Genomic DNA, 14483 nt, shown 5'->3' on the forward strand with positions numbered 1-14483 from the left:
AAACAATGGACGGGGAGTGCCTTAGCGTCTTCGAGCTGGGTAGAACACTGAGCAATGGACGGGAGCACGTTAGGGTCTTTCATATGGGTAAAACACTGAGCAATGGATCGGGGTATATTAGGGGTCTTCGAGATGGGTAGAACACTGAACAATGGACTAGAGTGCGTTAGGGTCTTCGAGATGGGTAGAACACTGAACAATTGACGGGTGTACGTTAGGGTCTCTGAGATGGGTGGAACACTGAACAATGGACGCGTGTACGTTTGTGTCTTTGAGATAGGTAGAACACTGAACATTGGACGGGGGTGCGTTAGGGTCTTCGATTTGGGTAGATCACTGAAAAATGGAGGAGGGTACGTTAGGATCTTCGAGATAAGTAGAACACTGAACAATGAACGGATGGAAGTTAGGGATCTTTAAGATGGGTAGAACTCTGAACATTGGACGGGGTTATGTTAGGGTCTTTGAGATGGGTAGAACACCGAACAAAGGACCGGGAGTGCGTTAGGGTCTTAGAGATGTGTAGAACACTAAACAATGAACGGGGAGTGCCTTAGGGTCTTCGAGACGGCTAGAACACTGAACAATGGACGAGGGCCCGTTAGAGTCTTCGATTTGGGTAGAACATTGAACAATGGACGAGGGCCCGTTAGGGTCTTCGAGATGGGTAGAACACTGAACAATGGACGGGGTTATGCTAGGGACTTTGAGATGGATAGAACACTGAACGATGGTCGGGTGTACGTTAGGGGTCTTTAAGATGGGTAGAAAACTTAAGAATGGACGAGGGCACGTCAGGGTCTTCGAGATGGGTAGAACACTGAATATTGGACGGGGTTATGTTAGGGTCCTTCATATAGGTAGAACACTGAGCAATGGACCGGTGTATATTCGGGGTCTTCGAGATGGGTAGAATACTGAACAATGGACTGGGGTATGTTAGGGTCTTCGATTTGGGTAGAACACTGAACAATGGACGAGGGCCCGTTAGGGTCTTCGGGGTGAGTAGAACACTGAACAATGGACGGGGTTATGCTAGGGTCTTTGAGATGGGTAGAACACTGAACAATGGACGGTGGGGGGCTGCGTTAAGTTCTTCGAGATGGGTAGAACACTGAACAATGGACGGGTGTACGTTAGGGGTCTTTAAGATGGGTAGAAAACTGAAGAATAGACGAGGGCACGTTAGCGTCTTCGAGATGGGTAGAACACTGAACAATGGACGGGTGTAAGTAAGGGGTCTTTAAGATGGGTAGAACACTGAACATTGGACGGGGATATGTTAGGGTCTTTGAGATGTGTAGAACACTGAACAATGGACCGGGAGTGCATTAGGGTCTTAGAGATGGGTAGAACACTAAACAATGGACGGGGAGTGCCTTAGCGTCTTCGAGCTGGGTAGAACACTGAGCAATGGACGGGAGCACGTTAGGGTCTTTCATATGGGTAAAACACTGAGCAATGGATCGGGGTATATTAGGGGTCTTCGAGATGGGTAGAACACTGAACAATGGACTAGAGTGCGTTAGGGTCTTCGAGATGGGTAGAACACTGAACAATTGACGGGTGTACGTTAGGGTCTCTGAGATGGGTGGAACACTGAACAATGGACGCGTGTACGTTTGTGTCTTTGAGATAGGTAGAACACTGAACATTGGACGGGGGTGCGTTAGGGTCTTCGATTTGGGTAGATCACTGAAAAATGGAGGAGGGTACGTTAGGATCTTCGAGATAAGTAGAACACTGAACAATGAACGGATGGAAGTTAGGGATCTTTAAGATGGGTAGAACTCTGAACATTGGACGGGGTTATGTTAGGGTCTTTGATATGGGTAGAACACCGAACAAAGGACCGGGAGTGCGTTAGGGTCTTAGAGATGTGTAGAACACTAAACAATGAACGGGGAGTGCCTTAGGGTCTTCGAGACGGCTAGAACACTGAACAATGGACGGGAGCACGTTAGGGTCTTCGATTTGGGTAGAACACTGAACAATGGACGAGGGCCCGTTAGGGTCTTCGAGATGGGTAGAACACTGAACAATGGACGGTGGTGGGCTGCGTTAAGTTCTTCGAGATGGGTAGAACACTGAACAATGGTCGGGTGTACGTTAGGGGTCTTTAAGATGGGTAGAAAACTTAAGAATGGACGAGGGCACGTCAGGGTGTTCGAGATGGGTAGAACACTGAATATTGGACGGGGTTATGTTAGGGTCTTTCATATGGGTAGAACACTGAGCAATGGATCGGGGTATATTAGGGGTCCTCGAGATGGGTAGAACACTGAACAATGGACTGGAGTACGTTAGGGTCTTCGAGATGGGTAGAAAACTGAACAATTGACGGGTGTACGTTAGGGTCTCTGAGATAGGTGGAAGACTGAACAATGGACGGGACTACGTCAGGGTCTTTGAGATGGGTTAAACACGGAACAATGGACGGAGATGTGACAGGTGTCTTCGAGATGGGTAGAACACTGAACAATGGATGAGAATGCGTTAGTGTCCTCGAATTGTGTAGAACACTGAACAATGGAGGGGGTTATGCTAGGGACTTTGAGATGGGTAGAACACTGAACAATGGACGGTGCGGGGCTGCCTTAAGTTCTTCGAGATGGGTAGAACACTGAACAATGGTCGGGTGTACGTTAGGGGTCTTTAAGATGGGTAGAAAACTTAAGAATGGACGAGGGCACGTCAGGGTATTCGAGATGGGTAGAACACTGAATATTGGACGGGGTTATGTTAGGGTCCTTCATATGGGTAGAACACTGAACAATGGACGGGTGTACGTCAGGGTGTTCGAGATGGGTAGAACACTGAACAATGGACGGGACTACGTCAGGGTCTTTGAGATGAGTTAAACACGGAACAATGGACGGAGGTGTGACAGGTGTCTTCGAGATGGGTAGAACACTGAACAATGGATGAGAATGCGTTTGTGTCCTCGAATTGTGTAGAACACTGAATAATGGAGGGGGGTACGTAAGGAGTCTTTGAGATATGTAGAACACTGAAAAATGGACGGGGGTGCTTTAGGGTCTTCCATTTGGGTCGAACACTGAACAATGGAGGGGGGTACGTTAGGGTCTTCGAGATACGTAGAACACTGAACGATGGCCGGGGATACGTTAGGGGTGTTTAAGATGGGTAGAAAACTGAACAATGTACGAGGGGACTTTAGGGTCTTCGAGATGGGTAGAACACTGAAAAATAGACGTGGTACGTTTGGGTTTTTCAGGTGGGTAGAACACTGAACAGTGGACGGGGGTGTGACAGGGGTCTTCGAGGTGTGTAGAACACTGAACAATGGAGGGCGGTACGTAATGGGGTCTTCGAGATAGGTAGAACACTGAGCAATGGACGGGGGTAAGTTAGGGGTCTTTAAAATGGGTAGAAAGCTGAACAATGGGAGGTGTGGGGGTTGCTTTAGGGTCATAGAGATGGGTAGAACACTGAGCAATCGACGGAGTACGTTAGGGCCTTTCAGATGGGTAGAACATTGAATAATGGACGGGGTATATTAGGGGTCTTTGAGGTGGGTAGAACACTGAACAATGGACGGTGGGTACGTTCCGGTCTTCGATTTGGGGAGAACACTGAGCAATGGACGGGGTACGTTAGGGTCTTTCAGATGGGTAGAACACTGAACAATTCACGGGTGTACGTTAGGGCTCTTTGAGATGGGTGGAACACTGAGCAATGGACGTGTGTACGTCAGCGTCTTTGAGATAGGTAGAACACTGAACAATGCACGGGACTACGTTAGGGTCTTTGAGATGAGTTAAACACGGAACGATGGATGGGGGTGTGACAGGGGTCTTGGAGATGGGTAGAACACTGAAAAATGGACGAGGGCATGTTAGGGTCTTCGAGATAGGTAGAACACTGAACCTTGGCCGGCGATACGTTAGGGGTGTTTAAGATGGGTAGAAAACTGAACAATGGACGAGGGCACGTTAGGGTCTTTCAGATGCGTAGAACACTGAACAGTGGACGGGGTATATTAGGGGTCTTTGAGATTGGTGGAACACTGAACAATGGACAGGGGCACGTCAGGGGTCTTCGAGATGGGTAGAACACTGAACAATGGACGGACTACGTTAGGGACTTTGAGATATGTAGAACCCTGAATAATGGACGGGCCTGCTTTAGGGTCTTCGATTTGGGTAGAAGACTGAACAATGGAGGGGAGTACGTTACGGTCTTCGAGATACGTAGAACTGAGCAATGGACGGGGGTACGTTAGGGGTCTTTAAGATGGGTAGAAAGCTGAACAATGGACAAAGGCGCGTTAGGGTCTTCGAGATAGGTAGAACACTGAACAATGGACGGGGTTATGTTAGGGTCTTTGAGATGGGTAGAACACTGAACAATGGACGTTGGGGGGCGGTGAGTTAGGGTCTTAGAGATGGGTAGAACATTGAACAATGGACGGGGTATATTAGGGGTCTTTGAGATGGTTAGAACACTGAACAATGGACGGTGGGTACGTTACGGTCTTCGATTTGGGTTGAACACTGAGCAATGGACGGGGGCACGTCAGGCGTCTTCGAGATGGGTAGAACGCTGAACAACGTACGGAAGCACGTTAGGGCTCTTCGAGATGGGTAGAACACTGAACAATGGACCGGCGTGCATTGCGGTCTTCGAGTTGGGTAGAACACTAAACAATAGACGGGGGGTGCGTCAGGTGTCTTTGAGATGGGTAGAACACTGAGCAATGGACGGGGGTAGGTCAGGAGCCTTCGAGATGGGTAGAACACTAAACAATGCACGGGTTTATGTTGGGGTCTTCAAGATGGGTAGAACACTGAACAATGCACGGCGTTTTGTTAGGGTCTTTGAGATGGGTAGAACACTGAACAACGGACGGGGGTGCGTTAGGGTCTTCGATTTGGGCAGAGCACCGGGCAATGGACGTGGGTACGTCAGGGGTAGTCGAGATGGGTAGAACACTGAACAATGGACCCACGTACATTGGGGTCTTCGAGTTGTGTAGAACAGTGAGCGATAGACGAGAGTACTTTAGGGTCTTCGAGGTCGGTAGAACACTTAACAATGGACGATGATGCGTTAGGGTCTTCGAGATGGGTAGAACACTAAACAATAGACGGGGGGTGCGTCAGGTGTCTTTGAGATGGGTAGATGGATGAATGAACACTGGGAGGCTGGGTAGGAGTGAAGGATTAGATTAACCCGAGTAGGTTAAAAAGGTTGTTGCAAAATTGCAGGCCAAACAGCCTGTACTGGTCTGTGTTCAACATTCCACAGGACAGTTCTCTTCCAGCTCCACAAAATCGGCAGGCAGTTACAGCACAAGCCTTCGTCTCCTGGAGTCGATTCCAGCCACAAGCAGAGTGATACAGCCAGTTCCCCACACCCCGGAGACCAATGGCTTCTTCCCGCTCCAGCTCACCGTCTCTGCCTCCCCTGCAAGTCGGTCACATACAGAAGGTGTCTCTCTTGCCTAACTTGCCTCTCAGGATAAGCCAACTGCTTCAAAGCAAGCCCAGTGAGAGAGGCCACCCAGAGATTCTTCTTCAGCTGGGTCTGGTCGAGGTGTACGAGATGATCAGGAGCATTGATTGTGTGGATAGTCAAAGGCTTTTTCCCAGGGCTGAAATGTGCTGCACGAGAGGGCACAGTTTTAAGGTGCTTGGAAGTAGGTACAGAAGACATGTCAGGGGTACCTTTTTTACGCAGAGAGTGCTGAGTGCGTGGAATGGACTTCTGGCGACAGTGGTGGAGGCGGATACGATAGGGTCTTTTAAAAGACTCCTGGATAGGTACATGGAGCTCAGAAAATAGAGGGCTATGGGTAAGCCTAGTAATTTCTAAGGTAAGGACATGTTCAGCACAGCTTTGTGGGCTGAAGGGCCTGTATTGTGCTGTAGGTATTCTATGTTTCTATGTAAAGCAGGCGGCTTACCATGGGGCATCATCGCCACCATAATGCAGACAACCGGGCAGTGTGTTTACACACAGGAAGGTGCCAGAGAATTGAGAAGGAATTGCACACGGAACCAGGAAGGAGCACATGCCCCGGCTGAGACTGTCGAGCTGCCTCACTAGTTCACAGGTTCAGTGCAGGGCTGACCGTGGCACATCTCACTTTCACCATCTCCTGACAAACATCTGACACAATATTAGGCACAATTTCTGAATAGTACTGGAGAGACCCAAAACCATCTCGCAGTCAGAGAGAACACTCAACTCATCTCTGTTTAAAATGGCCCCTAATGATCCCAAGCAACAGGAACATTGGACATGAACACCTCCTTTTCCAGGCTGACATCCTCAGGTGCCATGTCCACATGAAACAAAAACAGAAAAAAGCGCGTCATGCATACTGCCGTTCACAGAGATCGAATTGTTACACAGTGTGCAGAGGTTGCATACTGTTGTTATACACATCGAATCATTACACAGTGTGCAGAGATGAAATACTGTCGTTCACAGAGATCGAATCGTTACACAGTGTGCAGAGGTTGCATACTGTAGTTATACAGATTGAATCATTACACAGTGTGCAGAGATGAAATACTGTCGTTCACAGAGATCGAATCGTTACACAGTGTGCAGAGGTTGCATACTGTCGTTTGTCACGTACTCCGTGACGGGTTAAAGAACCAGCAGAAATGGAAAACCCCTTGGAATCTGATATTGCTATTAACTAATGCTATTTATTAGTAACTACGCAATACAGTCATATAAATTCAGATATACCAAATAGGTTAGCAAAGATTATTTATATATATCTATAAAAAAGTGTGAAATTATAAAAAACAAGCTTCTTCAAGCCTGGGGGTAAATGGATACAGTCTTACGATGATGGGTAAAGGGAAGCAGTTCAGTTCGTGGTATTGAGTTGAGTAGTGATGGAGAGAGAGAGGTGTTTAGTTCTTCTGGTGAGCTGATGCCGTCTATCTTGCCGTTGTCCTCCAAAACTTCCAAGTTAGCCAATCTAATGTCGCCATTCCCCTGAATAATAAGTTAAGCGTCCTGGATACTGTTGGTGGGGATGACCGACCAGGTGTGAGCCACGGTGACAGGGCCTCTGGCACTGAGTCTGACCCGTTGTTCAGAAGGGTGGGACGGAGAAGAAGAGAGCTGTCGTCATTGGAGACTCTATAGTCAGGGGAGCAGACAGGAGATTTTGTGGACGTGAGAAGGACACCCACATGGCTTGTTGCCTCCCGGGTGCCAGGGTCCGAGATGTCTCTGACCGGGTGCACAACATCCTGGTATGAGAGGGAAAGCAACCAGAAGTCGTGATACATGTTGGGACCAACGACATAGGCAGGAAGAGGGATGAAGACCTGAAGTGTGAGTTTCAGGAAGTAGGGAGAAGGCTGAAGAACAGGATCTCAAGGGTGGCGTTCTCAGGATTGCTGCCAGTGCTACGTGACAGTGATGGTAAGAACTGGAGGAGATGGCAGTTGAATGCGTGGCTGAGGAGTTGGTGCAGGGAGCAGGGTTTTAGATTTTTGGATCATTGGGATCTCTTCTGGGGAAGGTGGGACCTGTACAGATTGGATGGGTTGCACCTGAACTCGAGGGGGAGCAATATCCTTGCAGGTAGGTCTGCTAGCATGGTTCGGGAGGGTTTAAACTAATTTGCAAGGGGACTGGGACCCGGGGCGATAAAGCAGTGAAAGAAGTGCATGGAGTAAAGCCAGATCTAACATATAAAGAGACTTTAAGGAAAGAGAAGCAGAATAAAGGGTGTAAAGACAGTAAGGTAGAAGGGCTGAAATGTGTGTACCTCAATGCAAGAAGCATCAGGAACAAAGGTGATTAACTGAGAGCTTGGATAGATACATAGAATTATGATGTAGTGGCCATTACAGAGACTTGGCTGGCACCAGGGCAGGAATGGATTCTCTATATTCCTGGATTTCAGTGCTTTAAAAGGAATGGGGGGGGGGAGGGAGGGAGTTGGCATTACTGGTCAGGAATACTATTACAGCTACAGAAAGGGTGGGTAATGTAGCAGGATCCTCTTTTGAGTCAATATGGGTGGAAGTCAGGAACAGAAAGGGAGCAGTTAACTCTACTGGGGGTATTCTATAGGCCCCCTGGTAGCAGCAGAGATACAGAGGAGCAGATTGGGAGGCAGATTTTGGAAAGGTGCAAAAATAACGGGGTTGTTATCATAGGTGACTTTAACTTCCCTAATATTGATTGGCACCTGATTAGTTCCAATGGTTTAGACGGGGAAAAGTTTGTTAAGTGTGTCCAGGACGGATTCCTGTCACAGTATGCTGACAGGCCGACTAGGGGGAATGTCATACTAGATCTAGTATTAGATAACGAACCGGGTCAGGTCACAGATCTCTCAGTGGGTGAGCATCTGGGGGACAGTGACCACCGCTCCCTGGCCTTTAGCATTATCATGGAAAAGGATAGAATCAGAGACGACAGGAAAATTTTTAACTGGGGAAGGAAAAATTATGAGGCTATAAGGCTAGAACTTGTGGGTGTGAATTGGGATGATGTTTTTGCAGGGAAATGTACTATGGACGTGTGGTCGATGTTTAGGGATTTCTTGCAGGATGTTAGGGATAAATTTGTCCAGGTGAGGAAGATAAAGAATGGTAGGGTGAAGGAACCATGGGTGACAAGTGAGGTGGAAAATCTAGTCAGGTGGAAGAAGGCAGCATACATGAGGTTTAGGAGCAAGGATCAGATGGGTCTATTGAGGAATATAGGGTAGCAAGAAAGGAGCTTAAGAAGGGGCTGAGAAGAGCAAGAAGGGGGCATGAGAAGGCCTTGGCGAGTAGGGTAAAGGAAAACCCCAAGGCATTCTTCAATTATGTGAAGAACAAAAGGATAACAGGGGTGAAGGTAGGACCGATTAGAGATAAAGGTGGGAAGATGTGCCTGGAGGCTGTGGAAGTGAACGAGGTCCTCAATGAATGCTTATCTTTGGTATTCACCAATGAGAGGGAACTTGATGACGGTGAGGACAATATGAGTGGGGTTGATGTTCTGGAGCATGTTGAGATTAAGGGAGAGGAGGTGTTGGAGTTGTTAAAATACATTAGGACGGATAAGTCCCCGGGGCCTGACGGAATATTCCCCAGGCTGTTCCATGAGGCGAGGGAAGAGATGGCTGAACCTGTGGCTAGGAATTTTATGTCCTTGTTGTCTACGGGAATGATACTGGAGGATTAGAGGGAGGTGAATGTTGTCCCCTTGTATTGGAAAACATTTTAACTCTGTTTTCTAAATGTTTATTTTAAGTGTTTTTATCACGTATTGGGTGTTTATTCAGATGTTGACCATCCCTCTACTATGCATTAAGTGTCTGTTACTGAGTGTGTGGGATTACTATGGTATTTGGGATGTAACCATTGAATGAAACCTGTGTACTTTTGACCCCTCGAGAAAAACGAACGTCCCCAAGTAAGAGAGGTAAGAGTGATTGATTTATTAGTTAGAGTAAAAAACTTACAGAGGTATGCTAACCCAGAAGGGCCATACAGAACGTTGTGTGAAAACGACAAATGGGCAGTCAGTAACAGACCTACACAGCCTGGCCCACTGTCTGTCTCAGCTTTAGTTTGCAAATTAAAGTTTGAACATTTCTTGAAGAATCTTTGGCGCTTCCTTGTCATTTGTGAAACCATGACAAAACTGGCGTAGTCAGCAGGATCGGGAAGAGACCCGTGGAAGAAGGAAACGGCAAACTGAGGGCGCTTGCCGGTCCCTGGGGGACCTGCACAGAGCTAACAGAATTCAAGGTGCACCCAGAAAAAGGGAAGCGCTTTTTAGCCACAACTTGGACTGAGAATTCTGTTGGTTTTTGGGGAGATCTCGGGGACTCAGAAGTGTGAAACAACTGCCGAAGGGTCTCTCCGATTCAAAGAATCTGGCAGAATTGAGGGTTAAAAGGAGGCTCGGAGGATTAATCAAGAACATTGCAGTGAGGGGGTGAGTATGAATAACGTAATAAGAAGTTTAGTGAGAAAAATTCCACGTGGTGTTGGTATGTCCCTGTGGATACCGCTTTGTACGAGACGAAGGGCTGAACGGACAGGGAAAGAAAGAAAAGACAAAATCCTCGTGAATACCGTCTTAAGAAAAGTTACGGGTCTGAATAGGCGAGGTGCAAAAAGAAGGTTCTGCGGATACCGCCCGAGAAAGGGGTCTGCACGGGCAGAACAGAATAGAAGATAAGGATAGCTTAAGTAGATAATTTAGACGCGGGTGAGAAGAAACCATAAGACTAGATAGAAAATAGGTTACAGAAAATAGTATTACTTTAGTGTGAGACGCCAAGAATACCTTAAAAAGGGCCAGGACAAGTACAGTATGTTCCTTGCGGCTCCCAGGGCCTGGAAGGGCTGAAAAACACCCGACCTAGCTTACATGAAGGAGCAGGGAAGTGGATTAGAGCTTTTGAAGAAGAAACTACGGGACGTTTATTGGCTATGGGAGATTTGAAGTCACTGCTGATAAGGTAGATGGGAACCTCCAAATTAAAAGAGTTGATGGAAACGGCTGGACTACTAAATGCGTTCAGCCCAATGACTGACGGGACCAGCTTTAACCAAGTGAGGCAGAGGGTATGGCAGGCCCTCAGGAAGATTTACCCACCCAAAGTGGACCCCAAAGCTTTGAAAGGGGATCCGCTGGGGGATACTGGGAATCCAGCAGCCTATGTAGAAAATCAGTTGAAAAGGTGGAGGCTGGAGACTGAGCAAGAAGTGGAAGACAACTTGTTTATGACCGTACTGTTCCGAACCACCGTTTTGGACACAATGCCTCCGCAAGTTAAATCTAAATTGGAGGAAGTGGTCGGACTGACGTCAATGAACTCATAAGAATTTAGAGACCACATAATTCATGCGGTTGAGAAATATCGGAAAGACAAACGGAAGCTGATAGAGCAGCAGGAAGAGGTGCAAAGAAAGCTAACGCAAATGCAGCTTGAAGAACTTAAAAAGAAGGAAGAAGAGAAGGGAAAAAGGATGCTGCCCGTAGCACCCGATTTGAGTGCAACCGTTGAAATGAATAAAACACCACTGTATGGAGGAACCGGTCGCGCTGTCAGACAGGGGCCAGAAACCCCCATGCCAATAATAAACGTCTTTGGAGGAGCATTCCCACGAATGCCCTATCAGGAACAGAGTAAGTTTAAACAGCAACCCTGACAGGACTGGAAACCCCAAGGAGGGGGACAGAGAGGTTATGGACAAAGAAGGCTAGTGAGGAGTCAAGGGGAGAGAGAGATAGAGAGACTGTGCTGGGGGTATAACCAGCCAGGACACATGAGAAGAGACTGTCCACTCAGGTTATGGCCCGTCACGTACCAACAGGGGCCGATGAGAAGGGAACCGCAGGTTAGCCAAGGACCAGCCCCCACGAGCTCAAGCGGACCCGTGAACCCCTTTGCAAGATGCAAGATGTCGAGAGAACCCAGGTGGGAAGGGACATTACCCAGTGATAACAAGGGAGGCGGAAGAGGGACCTATTGTTCAGATTATGTTAGAAGGGCAATTGACACCATGATGATAGACACTGGAGCCACGTATACCTGTGTACAGCCATAGTATGCCCTTCACCTTCCCATGTCAGGAAAATGTATTAAGACTGTAGGGTTCTCGGGAAAAACACAGTTAACACAATATACAGCTCCAGTACGGTTGGGGATGGGCAGTAAAAGAATAGTTCTGCCAGTATTAGTGTCCAAAGGAACCCCGATTAATTTGCTAGGCAGAGATGCACTATTAAAACTAGAATTAAAATTAGAATGCACTAGAAATAGGTTGAGTGTGGAAAGAGCGAATACTCAGTTACTAGTGCGGGAAATTAAGAAAGCTAATGTTTTCTAGATAGGAGACATAGAAGATCAGTTCTGGGAAACCTGGGGAAAATGGAAAAAGGGCGTGCAGGCCATATTGCCCCAGGCGGAAGAGCCTAAGTCTGAGTTACATTGCACAGTGATTTTTGACGAGACTCAGAGTAAGGAGTTAGAGGAGCGACGGCACGAGGGGCCATGTACCCAGCAGCACCTAAGAGGAGAGGCTATAATAATTGGAAAGCAAGGGGCAGCCCTACAAGTCAGGTGGAATACCTTCTTGGAGAAACGGTATAGAATACCAGAGGCTGTGCCCCACATAACGTTGCTGGTGAATGAAGGAAACCAGTCTAGAGACCTAGGACCCTTAGTAAAACTCGCTGGAACCGTAATGGTTTGGAGGAAAATCATGCAGGAGGTATGGGCATGGGGAGACAACAACTACATTAAAATAATGGTAGATATAGATATGACAGGAACTATAAAGGAGGTCGAAGTAATTCCTCAGCTGCACATGTCACTATTGGAAAAGGAGAAAGGTCACGGAAAAGATAACGGGCTGGATAGGTTACCATCTACATCTATTCTGTGGTCGCAACATGACACGGACGTAGGGAGAATAAAAACAGCAAGTCTGGTAGAAATAAAACTGAAAAAGGGAGCAGTTCCACCTTGGAGACCACAATACCCTCTAAGACCAGAAGCAGAGGAGGGAATAGCGCCCACGATACAGGGGTTGCTCGAAGCAGGCGTACTTAAGAGGATAGATAGTCCGTGTAATACTCCGCAGTTGCCCGTCTTAAAAGCGGGCAAATCCAAATCGAGACTGGTACATGATTTACGAGCGGTAAATGAGGTAGTGGAGGACCGGCCGGCCGTAGTTCCCAACCCACACACGCTTTTGACTAACGTTCCGCCGGAATCAAGCTATTTTTCAGTGATTGATTTGTGTTCAGCTTTCTTCAGCATTCCCCTGGCCGGTTATAGAAACCATAGAAACCATAGAAAAACTACAGCACAGAAACAGGCCTTTTGGCCCTCCTTGGCTGTGCTGAACCATTTTCTGCCTAGTCCCACTGACCTGCACACGGATCATATCCCTCCATACACTTCCCATCCATGTATCTGTCCAATTTATTCTTAAATGTTAAAAAAGAACCCACATTTACCACCGCGTCTGGCAGCTCATTCCGTACTCCCACCACTCTCTGTGTGAAGAAGCCCCCACTAATGTTCCCTTTAAACTTTTCCCCCCTCACCCTTAACCCATGTCCTCTGTTTTTTTTCTCCCCTTGCCTCAGTGGAAAATGCCTGCTTGCATTCACTCTGTCTATACCCATCATAATTTTATATACCCCTATCAAATCTCCCCTCATTCTTCTACGCTCCAGGGAATAAAGTCCTAACCTATTTAACCTTACAGTCTTAACTGAGTTTCTCAAGTCCCGGCAACATCCTTGTAAACCTTCTCTCCACTCTTTCAACCTTATTTATATCCTTCCTGCAATTTGGTGACCAAAACTGAACACAATACTCCAGATTCGGCCTCACCAATGCCTTATACAACCTCATCATAACATTCCAGCTCTTATACTCAATACTTTGATTAATAAAGGCCAATGTACCAGAAGCTCTCTTTACGACCCTATCTACCTGTGACGCCACTTTTAGGGAATTTTCTATCTGTATTCCCAGATCCCTCTGTTCCACTGCACTCCTCAGTGCCTTACCATTAACCCTGTATGTTCTACCTTGGTTTATCCTTCCAACGTGCAATACCTCACACTTGTCAGTATTAAACTCCATCTGCCATTTTTCAGCCCATTTTTCCAGCTGGTCCAAATCCCTCTGCAGGCTCTGAAAACCTTCCTCACTGTCTACTGCACCTCCAATCTTTATATCATCAGCAAATTTGCTGATCCAATTTACCACATTATCATCCAGATCATTGATATAGATGACAAATAACAATGGACCCAGCACTGATCCCTGTGGTACACCACTAGTCACAGGCCTCCACTCGGAGAAGCAGTTCCCTACTACCACTCTTTGGCTTCTACCATTGAGCCAATGTCTAATCCAATTTACTACCTCTCCATGTATACTTAGCGACTGAATTTTCCTAACTAACCTCCCATGCGGGACCTTGTCAAAGGCCTTACTGAAGTCCATGTAGACAATATCCACTGCCTTCCCTTCATCCACGTTCCTGGTAACCTCCTCGAAAAACTCCAACAGATTGGTCAATCATGACCTACCGCGCACAAAGCCATGTTGACTCTCCCTAATAAGTCCTTGTCTATCCAAATGCTTATAGATTCTGTCTCTTAGTATTCCCTCCAATAACTTACCTACTACCAACGTTAAACTTACCGGCCTATAATTTCCCGGGTAACTTTTCAATCCTTTTTTAAACAATGGAACAACATGAGCCACTCTCCAATCCTCCGGCACCTCACCTGTAGACAGCCACATTTTAAATATTTCTGCCAGGGCCCTTGCAATTTCAACACTAGTCTCCTTCAAGGTCCGAGGGAACACCCTGTCAGGTCCCGGGGATTTATCCACTTTAGTTTTCCTCAAGACAGCAAGGACCTCCTCCTTTTCAATCTGTACAGTTTCTATGATCTCACTACTTGTTTCCCTTAATTCCATAGACTTCATGCCAGTTTCCTTA

Source organism: Mobula birostris, chromosome 25 (genome assembly GCF_030028105.1).
Source record: "Mobula birostris isolate sMobBir1 chromosome 25, sMobBir1.hap1, whole genome shotgun sequence".
NCBI lineage: Eukaryota > Metazoa > Chordata > Chondrichthyes > Myliobatiformes > Myliobatidae > Mobula > Mobula birostris.